Consider the following 12,694-nt stretch of genomic DNA (forward strand, 5'->3'; position numbering starts at 1 on the left):
GAATATTATGTTCATACGTTTTTTGGGATACTGATACTACAGATCTATATTTCAGTGTTGTCAAATCATATAATAATATAGCCAGAATAGTGACAACATGAAACGGTGACTGAAGGACAACAAAAGACGGACAGGGCAATATGCCATACATTCAGTTATGACCAGGTGAATTAGCAGCCCCATGTAATCAAACTCACCTCATCAATATGCCTCACTCATTATGGAACCCATCTGAAACATTAATGATATAAGCATGTATTCCAGACAGGATTAAATTTGGATAAGCATTATGTTTTCCAGAATCGTTAAAAGCTTAGCCAATCAGACATGGACATATTAAAATGAGTACATGAAACTCTTAATACTGAACATGTCAGAGATCTTGACAGCAAAATTTTCCAGGTGAGGTGAAAGTTCCTAAGCCTCCTTCATATTCCGAAACGCATCTCTCACTCCTGCCCCAAGACAGTTTCCTAGATAGATATCAAAATGCAAATTCTGTAACATACAATGTTGTGTTGTATTGACCACAGAGCTAGGTCAGAAATTTGTCTATGTTTGAACTTTAACCCTCACCAACCAGGGACTGCTGGTGCAGAAGCTAATACAATTTTGACGGCCACTTTTCTAAGAAATGTAGCAGAGTTGTTCATTTTCAGTATACAAGTTGACCAAAACAGTTATTTTCAAAAGTGAGTGAATTATGCAAAACAATGTAATTTTAAGTATTTTAACAGACAGGCAGGTGGACAGAAGGCATTACAATATCACTGATACTTTATAAACAAGTGTGGGTATTATGACAAAAACATACATACCACTGTAGATAGCATATGTCTCAATTTATGATGATTATTGCAAGGTTTCATCACATCAGCTCTCATTATTGATTGTAGTTACAGTACCCTGCTGATAATGTCATGGTTCACAATGGCAAACCTCCATGCTGTTTGAATTATATTCCTCCACCCCAGACCCTACCTGCATCTTCCCACTCCCTAGTAGACTATGCCATTGAGTTACAAGTAAAACTCCTATCTTATTAGCATAATTCTGTTACATACAAGAGTAAAGTTTGGTCTGAAAAAGAAAAAGATTTTAATTGTCACGGACTAGAATTTATATATTTCACCTTCGATACCACCACCACCCCATCCAAATGGAATGACCCAATGCTCATACCCTTATGTGGATGGCTGTTATACATGCAACCAAAGATTTTTATTTTAAAAAATTCAACTGATCTAATTAGCAGAAATAAGAGCTTGGGAGAGAGCTCAGAGGACAATGAACAGAATGCAAGGTAGATCACCTCCAGGTGGTTACAGAGGTGTGAGGTTAACCCGATTGCAAGCAAACTGCAAATAATTCACAGTTACTGCAGAGGGTCAGGAAACATGAAATCATAAGGTGAAAAATGCCTGACAAACATATTTTAGGAATGCATGAGAAAATTCAGGATGTGTTGCAACTGTACAAACTTTACGAGTCTCATGTGTAGTGCATCAAATATCAGCTTAGCATTAACACCAGGCATTGTAAGCTTAGCAGATACCAGAGATGTAAAATACATGTGGTGTGTGGTAGATGGGATGATTCAGACAATATCAAAAGAAATAAGATTGCTTTTCACTGAGTGTGCATGTTGTCAGGGGTAACTGGTTGTGAGTTGTTTTATGATATTAGGAGCATTGGCCAATCAATAGAGCAATGGAGTTTTCAAACCATTTATATTCAAAAAATACCATCTGTGCATTCTGATAACTCATAATTTCATTTTAAAGAGCTAATGTGACTGGAATTTACAAATCACCATGCTATTCACTATATATTCCTAAATGCACAATCCAATACAGTGGCATGGTAATCAGAATTCTCTGAAGTAAGTGGATCAACAATGGATAAATGGCTGTGGGATCTACAAATTGTAATTCAACTGTGTAGCCATTTTAACAGGAAACATTAGAGAATACTCTTGTTTGTTGTTTATTGTAACCATATTATCCTAACAAACATACTTCAGTTAGGCTTGAAATGTTCATCGAATCTCACCATTTTGGCGGTTTTGGAGTAAAAGTACAAACACAAATATTCATGTCAGCGCTACGTCTGAAACTTTCATATTAAACTTTTTGAATAATATAGTGTGTGCTATTTTTCTTCTTGTTCCATATATTAATATGTGAAACGTGTTCGACTGTTCTACAAAATAAAACTTCTTGAGACACAGTTTATAACATTATAAACGATTGTGGTCCTATCCATTAAAAAATTACTTTCTAAGTAGAGATAGTATTTATTTTCTATTCCTTATCTTCGCATGGGAGCACCTTTATCAGGACATACAGGGTTTGTGGTGTTCAAAGATCGTCTGTGCAAGATGACATTTCTTCGTGAACAAGGAAACACGGCTTCTGAAACCAATACATATATATCCTCATGACACCCGCCTTAAAACTAGGTAGGTATAGTAAAGCCTTGGACATGAAAGACGAAATAAATGCACATAATCAATCGCAGTTTAAAATCTTTCAAGGTTTAGGTCTTATGTTAGTGTGTGTGTGTGTGTGTGTGTGTGTGTGTGTGTGTTCCCACCAAATTAAGTAAAAATATTAAACATATTTTATTGTCAGAGACAAGGAGCCAAATAAAAAAACTATTCTGGTCACAAGGACCCCAATCAGAAGCCTCAAGAAAACCATTATAATCAGCCAATCAGCCAGTAGTATTAAATAAACTTTCAAACGTACACAAAACTGTTTCAGTGAATGTATTGTTTTTTGCAATGGTTAGATATATTCATAATGAGTTACAAGGGTTAACGTATGGTCGTTTTTAACAAATGAAATCTTTATGTTATGCAGCGTTATGAGACAAGTAATGCAAATTCAAATATCGCATTGAGTGGAAAGATGGAAAACATGCGAATCTTCTTTAATATTACGTTAATACACGGTTTCCATGGCAACCAACATGTGAACACAAAACCTGTCTCACACATTAAATCAAAGCATCTGCTATATGTACTGTATAAATCACAAGAATAAAATAGGAAATGGGTCAAGAAACGGCCTTTGTTATCTATAGTCCTACACCAGTACTAACATCATAACAAAAAACACTTCTTAGAGCAAAAGAAACAACTAACATGCAAACAGAAAATGGACTAACCCGTTAATATGTGGCAAGGGTCACTACTAATCATTATAAATACCGTTAACGGAAGAAACCAGCCATAAGCTGTAATGCCTGTGAAGGGAGTACAAGCATATTTATAAAGATATTATAGACTTGGGGCCATAAAGAATGAAAACTTTAATTTAAAAAGTACGTCCTTATCAAAAACAAGACGAACCCAGTTAAAAGAAAGCTTTCAAAAGTCTTTGTGATTGTTAAAATGACATGCAATACCTATAATGCAGACAGGAGCGTAGACAGAAGCGTGTACAAGCCATTAACTGTCATCTGGGGGATGGGGTCACATCATTGGCCTGCTTCTAATTTCATAACTACAGGTTAGGAGGTGTTAACCCAAAAAGTCTTATACCTCGGTATAAAGTCCTGCAAAATGCCTTGTATGCAAACACATGATCATGCGGGCTTATCTAAACAAACCAGGTATTGAATGTGTTTTTGAATCAAACCAATATTTATCTCAACCTTGACGGCCTATTGAAATATCGATTCTAAACAAATCTTCCTAACCTTTATCGGGATTTGTCCACTCAGACCAATTGGTGTCTGTGTGTCCGTGGGTATATTGATGCGTATTACAGATACGAGAAACACTACATGGTTATATTACCCTTTTGATAATTTGCATAAAGGCACCGTCAGTAAATGTATTCCCATTTTGCATTGCTAATTTACTATCTTTCACAAATGTTAGGTCTTGATTCTAAAAGAATTCTTAGGATGGGTGGTAGTATTTTTGGGAAAATTTAGTTAGGGAACACAATAAAGTATTAAGTCTGATGGTTGTTTGTTTTTTTCTAAGTTGGGGTGGTTTTGTAAGGTGCTTGTTTTCTTAGTGCTGGGTAACTCTTTTTCCCTGCATCTCGAATGCGACTACACTTGCGTTTGACTTTGTTAAGGGCACTGGGTTTTCCATTTTATGCGTAGAGATATTGAACTTGTTTCTGATTTTTTCTGATATTTATTTCCACATCAAATTTACTTCTATAATGCTACAAATTAAGGCATAAGATGACATTCTCATGTTTTATATCAGGGGCTCTGTTATTTGATAAAAACAGTGAACCATCTTTACTAGTAGTCCGGATTGAACACTTTAATTTAATGCTGCCGAATTAAGTCCAGATCTAAACAGTAACAACGAAGTTGTGCCTAGATAGGAACGGAAAAAACTCCATCCTGCTAAAAATCTATGGCGGCAGGAACTTTACATGAACCTACTATCAATGCCTTGCTCTCGCGTTTATTTTTTTATTTATTTATACTTTTTATTTATTTATTTATTTATTTATTTATTTATTTATTTATTGTTTGTTTGTTTGTTTAATTATTTTTACCCGGTTTCTACATTGTCATATCTGAGTATGTAAGATATGTTAGCGAAGTGCAGTTGAACCACACATTTAGACGGAAAGTAGTGAGGTGTTCGATATTTCTGGACCACACCATAATATCTTAATATTTATATTTATATCCTTTACCAGTGCTTCGATGGATACCCCACGACTCGGTGTACTGTCGCTTAGCTAATATGTCATACCTTATTATTACGTAAAAATGGCTTGCAATTATCAAATCGGCACCAAACTTCCATATACTATATTGAATATAAATGAAGAAAGCAAAAGTTCTACCTACGCTACCTATTTAAGTACATACAATAGGAATTGAAACTAGATTGTCATGAAAACAACTGGGGTACGATTTTCACGTGAAATAAGTAACATAAAGAAATCGAAACCAGGAATTTGAGTAAAATCAACAAGCATGTTATCTTCTTATAATGCAAAGTGAAACTTCACGAGACACTTAGATTAAATTCCCAATAATTTTAAACGTCCTATCTCACGTCTAAAAATAGTATGTTCCGAATTTATTCAAATGGTCTTGAATGTACAGATATACGAGAAAAATGTAATCCAGAATATCTTTGATGAGTTCCCAAAAATTATTTATTAAAGCAAAAGACACTAAGAGTTTTCGTAATTCCACTGAATAATTTTTATAAATAATTTCTTTCGAAATATTTCTGATTTCAAAAATACACCTGTATATTCTAATTACATGTGATTTATATCAGACGGATCAAAAGCAGAAATGAATTATTTGTCTGTAAAATAACTATTTTCACTTGACCTATATAATGAGGTACCTCAGCACAAAGACCAGGCCTGATTGTAAACAAGATTGACCTTGACCTCGATTGCTTGTAAATATTATGTTTATCATAATCTAGGATACAACATACAATTATAGACAAAGGTTGAACAAACAATTTCAATTAAGAATGCATAACACGATGTTGAAAATATAAAAGTGTTCTTGTCTGTTTAAACATCCATCCTACTTAGACAAACATAACAAAGTAAATGAATGTCAGCAAGATAGTACTATTTTTTGAATACATGTATCTGGTGGTTACCAATATGTATAAAAACAGTATCACTAAAACATATATAGGTTATAGATGTCACTTAAAGTTAATAATAGCTACCAACTCAATGCAGCTAACAAATAAGTGAATAATTTATATTGACATAAACCTAAGATGCAAAATAATCGAGGATACAAGGACAAATCTCAACTGTAAAGATGACGATAAAACGTGTTTAAAGAAAATTATCAAAGTGAGTAGTTGGCATTATAATTGTAAACTAATCTCCCTATGGATTTGCAAAAAAAGAAAATGAATGACTACGATGTTAACAATTTGTGCCAATATTTTTATCTTTTTTATCTATTTTATGAGAGTTAATGTTTATGAGTTTTGAAAAGATCATTTAGTTGATATTATATTAAATAGCTAATTTGGACTAGTGTAGGTTCGTATCTTTCGGATGAGTTCATTTCGTTTGTGAAAACGCATTATACGGGTCTTTTGACGTTGGAAAGTGTTGAAGTAATCTTTTAAACAAATTGATGAGACCTGACTTTAGGCCAAGGGATTCCCTCATGAAAACCAGAGACATAATGTCTGATTGTTTAGCTGATAAAGGACCTGAACTTTTTGACAACCTAGAATGATTTTGAAATACTCAACCCTCGTTCTGGTTTTGAATTTTGTGTATTATTGTTTATATAAAGGATGGTTGCATGAGAATCAGCTATTCCTAGCTTGAGATCTGAAATTGTTTTCAACAACTATTTGATAGGATTAATTTATTTCATTTATTCATTGTAATTACAAGCTGCTCAAACACATTAGAATAATTATTTTGGAATTACTGTGATTTTATTTAAAGACATTTTGGATTATATCTTTGTGATATCAACACTGATAGTACATCAAGCTATTCCAGGCCATTGGAATTTTGAAAAACATATTGCTTTTCACTTTTTTTGTTATTTAGTTTGAGACCACATAATCGTAAGAAAGAAAACATAAATCAATGGTAAAGATAGGATGCCAAAGTAGGAAACATCCATTTATTGTCTTTGTGAAAGAAGAGTGAATGTTTATTCAACGAGACTTAACCATAAATGAAACAATCGGTATAAATCGATGTTTGAAACATTTCCTAAAACAGTTCAAGAATAATAAGTGCGAGAGTTTGACTAGTTCTAACTTGAATATAAATATACATTTAGAAGAGTTCTATAATGAAGCTGTTCAAGGAATTTTACTATATACAATGGACACTGTTTCTAATATAGATGACCGATATTGGTTCGTATTGCTGAACTTGACAACTTCCACAAGGATAAGAAAGAAAACATTACATATTATTACTCTAACAGCTGGCTAATAGACAATGTGATTACTAGCCCATTTGTATGTAACTCTTTTGTTGTCTTAATTCACGTTTTAATTTCACGTCAATATAATTAGGCCAAAAAGTGGGGCGTTAGCGATGTGGGAGTAAGTTGCGGAAGTGTTTAATGCCTCGACAGAAGTAGAATATGATTATTACCAGAAACAAAAGGATATGAATAATGTTATGTATATTTAATTTAATTATTTGTTTGTTTGTTTTAATTTTTTTATTCCATTACATGCTACTGTGATGTAACATTGAGTTCAGTTTTTTTTTACCTGACTGACATTTATTTTTATTTTCAATTTACCGACATAAACAACTAATCATAGAAACATTGTGTCGGGTTCCTGAGCTTGTTTCGAAATCAGTGACGGTTTTGGTAAAAACTTTTTTATAAGTTTTATTTATCTTTCTCAGAGTATGAATCACTAAATTAAGTCAAGGTCATACGTGTACTACGCGACAAATAGTATGTATAAAATGATTGCAGGTTTCAATTATTTTCCAGACGAATGAACTTTTGACCCTCATCCGGGAAACTATTTTGCGTCTAAATTAGTGTATAAATATTGTTTTTTAATAGAAGTTTGTTAATCGGGCTACAAACAATTGACACGTTAAATTGTTATTATGTTGTGACCAGTTTGGGTTGATTTTTCTTTTTCTCCAAGTTACTGAATTCAAATGATTCTTTTCTCTGGAAATACATAGATGCTCTTGTAAAACTATTTGACAACGGCATTCACTGGAATTTATACGAAAACAGATTAATATTTTCTCTGATTCAACAAGAGCCTGTAGACACATCATGACCTCGCTGACCACAAGAGATGTCATCGAATTTAATTTCGGATTTCATAGGGACTCGAACTCAGTCACATTCAGGACTTTTTATTCCTAGAACTTCTATTTTTAATTCTTAGATTAGTTTAGGATTTAATTAGTAAACCCTAAGTTCTTTATGTCACCTGGTATTCTAGGAAAGTAAATTGTGTTTTAACTTTTACAATGCTTGTTGCCTTCACTTTTTTCTGTTGCTTATTTTAAAAGCATGAACTCATAACAGTACAAATGAACGAGGATTTGCAGGAAATGAAAACAAATAGACACACACACACACCAAAATTAGGACTTATTGTGATTGAAAATGAACATTATGGAACAGAAATTGAAATAAAACATAACGTAAACAATTATTATAATTGAAAACTGGATTTTGGCATATTTTAATAATGTTTTGGAAAACTCTTTTTATATTTTGTAAAGATATTTGGAAATGTTAAAATCGACTAAACCACGCAAGTATTTTAGATGGACGGGCGTTTCGTATGTCGGGGAGCATCCTGTTGTCAAGCTGGAGTTATGTGGTGGGGGAAAGTAGGGGTTGAGGAAGTGGGATGTAGACTAGCAACGCATTTTCAACATCAAATTGACTTTGTCCCACAAGTCTCTGGTCGATTTCAGATTCTTACTACCATGTATCTGACTAAACACTGCCTGAATATTTCGAGATTACTATAGATAGCAGCAAAAATTTAATGTAATAGGAATGGTTGCTAATTCTGAACTGGATGATTCATATCACACTAAAAATTCAGTCTTTTGCCGTAGACGAAAACAAGTTCTTATGTTAAACTAAAGACAGATCAAAATTAATATATCCATTAGATTCGACGAATACTAACTAAATAACATAGCCTTGCAGTCGGGTGTAACGGCTGCTTTTGTATAATTTGTTTAAATGGCTTTGTTGCGGCTTTGTTTGAAGTCCGGATCTGAGTGACGAAGGACTAATCTATTTATTACCAGCAATATATTTTTCTTGCATTCACTGATGATATACTTCATACGTGACGGGTACACTAAGTTTATATTAAAAGAATTTTGGATTTATATCAAGTTGCGAAAGAAAGTCAAATATTGTATGTGAAAAAATAATTTATTAATTAAACAGTGCGGGCTCTCTAACATTTGGGTGACGAAAGAATGAAGATGGCTTCATGTGAAGACAAAATGAAGTTGGCATCATACCCGTGTAAAACATACAAATGCAACAGTGTAGAAGTTTTGCATTAGCTTGGAGACTTTAAGAGAGCCTTAAATTACCCATCCTGACAGTAAATTTTCATAGACAGATACACAGCATATTACATACTGTGTCGTGCCCAATATGGAGAAACATCTGAATGTAATGCTACCCTCTTTTGGAATTATCACGGTCCAGTATTTAGAATTCCGATAACTAATGCACAAAAAGATGGAACCAAAGAGGTTTCATATGAAATACGGAGTAGATTTTGGATTTTGAATTTGTTAAGTTTGATATTCGGAAGGGTATTAATTTATTTTAATATATATATATATATATATATATATATATATATATATATATATATATATATATATATATATATTGAATTTGACAAATTCTAGATACTATAAGAAATATGTAGGTTGTTTTGTCTTTCTGCTCTCCTACGCTAAATTGAACCTGTTGTATCTGTCATAAAATTTATGAATATGTGTACAAATAAGATGAATGCAAATTTATCTGAATCAAATAGGAATGTATTGTAATTACCAGCTTTCACCAGTCTTGAATTATGCTTCAGTATATGAGACACTACATAATCATGTGTGAATACAAAAAGCACAGTTCGTTATTTCCAATGAGCGTCTCTATGTCTCTACCTGTCTCTGTCTCGCTCAGTAGAATAATGCAAAAGTGATATATGATATTCAGCACATCATTCTGCAAGGATTATATTATCGAGGTGTAATAAATGCTGGCTAGATTATTTTTACTGAACAAGTTCGTAAGTTTCATCCACATGGTTATACTTTTAATAGCGTTGACTTGAAGTTGGTGTGGTGCTGGATATCGGTAATGTTTCGTACGCTGCTCATTAATACGGGATTTTTAACATTTGTTTGATCATTGAACTTCAAGTGGACTTGATTTTTTGCAACGATCAATAAATTCACGTGAAAGATTACAAGCTGATCCTTTATCTCTCAAGTGGTGCATTTATACATTTTGCACCGTAACATTAGGTTGTATCAAGGCATGTATGTCAATACTTCAGTTAAGATGATATATTTTATATTTGTTTTCATTGATCCTACCTAGAGTCCTTGGAATGTTCAACATTAAAGCCGGATGGACATTGACGTATTGTACGGTATTTATCTCTGTAGTGATATATGTATAGATTTTGAAAACTGTCGTCGTACTATGCCACCTGAGAAGATTGGCATCATGTGGCTGAAAGAATTAAAGGAATACAGATGCACTAGTACTTCTTTTGTTTGATTTTATTTGTCCAACTTGGAGTCCTAGCAGTGTTGCACTTTAAATCTAAATCATTATGGCGTTTTTCCTTAATGATTTAGACTTCAAAGCAGCCAAGAATAAGTGTTCTCTAGTTTCTTTAAACTTATTAAGCAAGAAACGCAGGAATAAGCTTACAACAAAATATCTCAGATATTATACATGGATGAAATCAACATGTTTGAATAATTGTATCATTTTAACAGAGAAAATGAAGTTCAGATGACCTTAAAAATACTCAAGACCATCTAGTTTTGAATCAAATATGCAAAACCTATACGTTTAACACTTGTGAGCATGGGTTTGAGTACTGCTTACAAGAGGAAATATAAGTATGGACCTTACAATCATCTTTTATTCAAGTCGCTTCCAAGAGTAATTTGTAATATTTCCAGTTCTAATGGCTACAAATATCGAATAGTATTTTCTTGCTTTCTGTGCCATATTGTTCGGATAAAAATCCTTTAACTACGTTTGATATGTTCCTTGAAACTCACCAAGTTTGTAGTTTTAAATAATAATAGAAACAATTAATTTCATCGCTGTCTGAAACTGTTGTATTAGTCCATTATGAGCCATAAAGTGTGTGTTATTTCCTCCTGCAGTTTTATAGATTGATTTATAAAACATGCTTGACTGTTCCACAAAATAATGCTTCTAGAGATATCATTTATATGACTTTTTATGATATTACCCCAAGCATTCAAAATTAAATATACAAATATTACTGTCTTCAAAACCAGAGTTTTGTTTCTTCCTTAACTTTCTATACGAGCACCTTTATTAGGGCAGAAACGATCTGCGGTGCGACATGACATTGCTTCCTGAACTCAGATACGCAGTTTATGAAATCAATAAATATATACCCTCAAGATACACATTTTAAAATCTCGGCAGGTACAGTAACATTTTGGACAAAGAAGACGAAATAAGTCCACATTATGCAACCCAGTTATAAATCTTTCAAATCCTTAGGTTTTATGTTAGACAGCGCTCAGGTGTTTGTGTGTGTGTGTGTGTGTGTGTTTGTATGTGTGTGCGCGCGCGTGTCTTGCTACAAATAAAGACAAATATTGTGAGAAGAGCATATTTCATTTGCAGGGACAAGGGGACAAACACCAACTATTCCGGTGAATAAGAGAATTCTGAGGTCTGCAAAATGGCGTCATAACAAATCATGTCAACCACTAATATTAAATAATCCTTCAAATGCTCACACACCTTTCGATTTTTACAACAAATTCATGATGACTTTTAAGTTAGATTTATTCAACATTGATTAGAAGGGTTTATTTGTTTTAAGAAATTTAAACTTCATGTTGTGTAACCTTAGCAGAAAATAATAAATATTTAGTGAAGGGTTTATTGAGAGACAGTGTAAATAAGAAATGCATGGGGAAGATGAATTTGCAAATTATGTATTATCTTGCTTTATCACGCGGTTTCCATTGCAACTAGCATGTGAAGAAAAAACTTATTGTACAAATCTAAATCTAAATATCTACTACATTTGATAAGCTTGTTTAATATTGTCTTAAAACAGTGCTAACATCTACACAACTCGTGGGACAATTACATTTGTACGGCAAACGAAAGACCAAGCATGCAAATCCAAAATAGACAAACACATTGATCCTTGGAATAAAATTGATGGAAAGGGAATCTAACCAGGTACATCGTTACCTAAAACAAGAATAACTCAATTAAAACTAAATTCTCAAACTTCTTTAAGAGTCTTTCTTTATGATTAGACAAATACTCTGAATGCATGCAGCGAGGGTCGACAGACGCATTTACAAGCTTTAACTGTCATACAAAGGGGAATCACCTCATAGGCCTGCATTTCTTTTCATAACAATAGGTTTAGAGCTGTTCATATACATAAAATTATCACTTATACAGGTGGGCAACATGCACTGTATTTAAAGTAAGCTATAATGTGTTAAGTTCAACCAAGCGGGTATTCATTGGATGTTTCTGACTCATACAGTATTTTGATTCAAACTAGGCCAGTAGGGCGGATTATAGTGATATGGAAGATCAAGAAAACTTCAGATATGTAATCGGCATTTATTGATCAAACCGTTGGCCTGTTTGTCTGAAGCTATGCAAGCCAATAACACCGATCCCAGGTGTATATTAATGATACAAATATTTATTTATTTATCTGTTTATTGATTATCGTGCTTCTACATTGTCAAATCTGGTTAGTTAAGCTATGTTAACGCAGTTCAATTGAAACACATTTTTATGCAGAAAGTAGTGCAGCATTCGTGATTTCTGAACCTCTACATAACTATTACATATTATATAACTTAGTCTTCTCTGCCGTCGCTTCTATAGCTACACTGTGACTCGGCATCCGGTCGTTCCATTGCTATGCTATATGTTTTTATTATGCAAAAGGACT

General features: G+C 33.2%; 1 long non-coding RNA gene across 1 annotated transcript in view; it reads right to left on the minus strand.

Moving 5' to 3' along the window:
- LOC149783819 (uncharacterized) overlaps positions 1 to 12,694 on the minus strand; it is a 233,072-nt gene that overhangs the window by 128,386 nt on the left and 91,992 nt on the right. The window lies entirely within an intron of this gene.

Source organism: Sinohyriopsis cumingii, chromosome 14 (assembly GCF_028554795.1).
Source record: "Sinohyriopsis cumingii isolate HCF-2022 chromosome 14, ASM2855479v2, whole genome shotgun sequence".
NCBI classification, from domain to species: Eukaryota; Metazoa; Mollusca; class Bivalvia; order Unionida; family Unionidae; genus Sinohyriopsis; species Sinohyriopsis cumingii.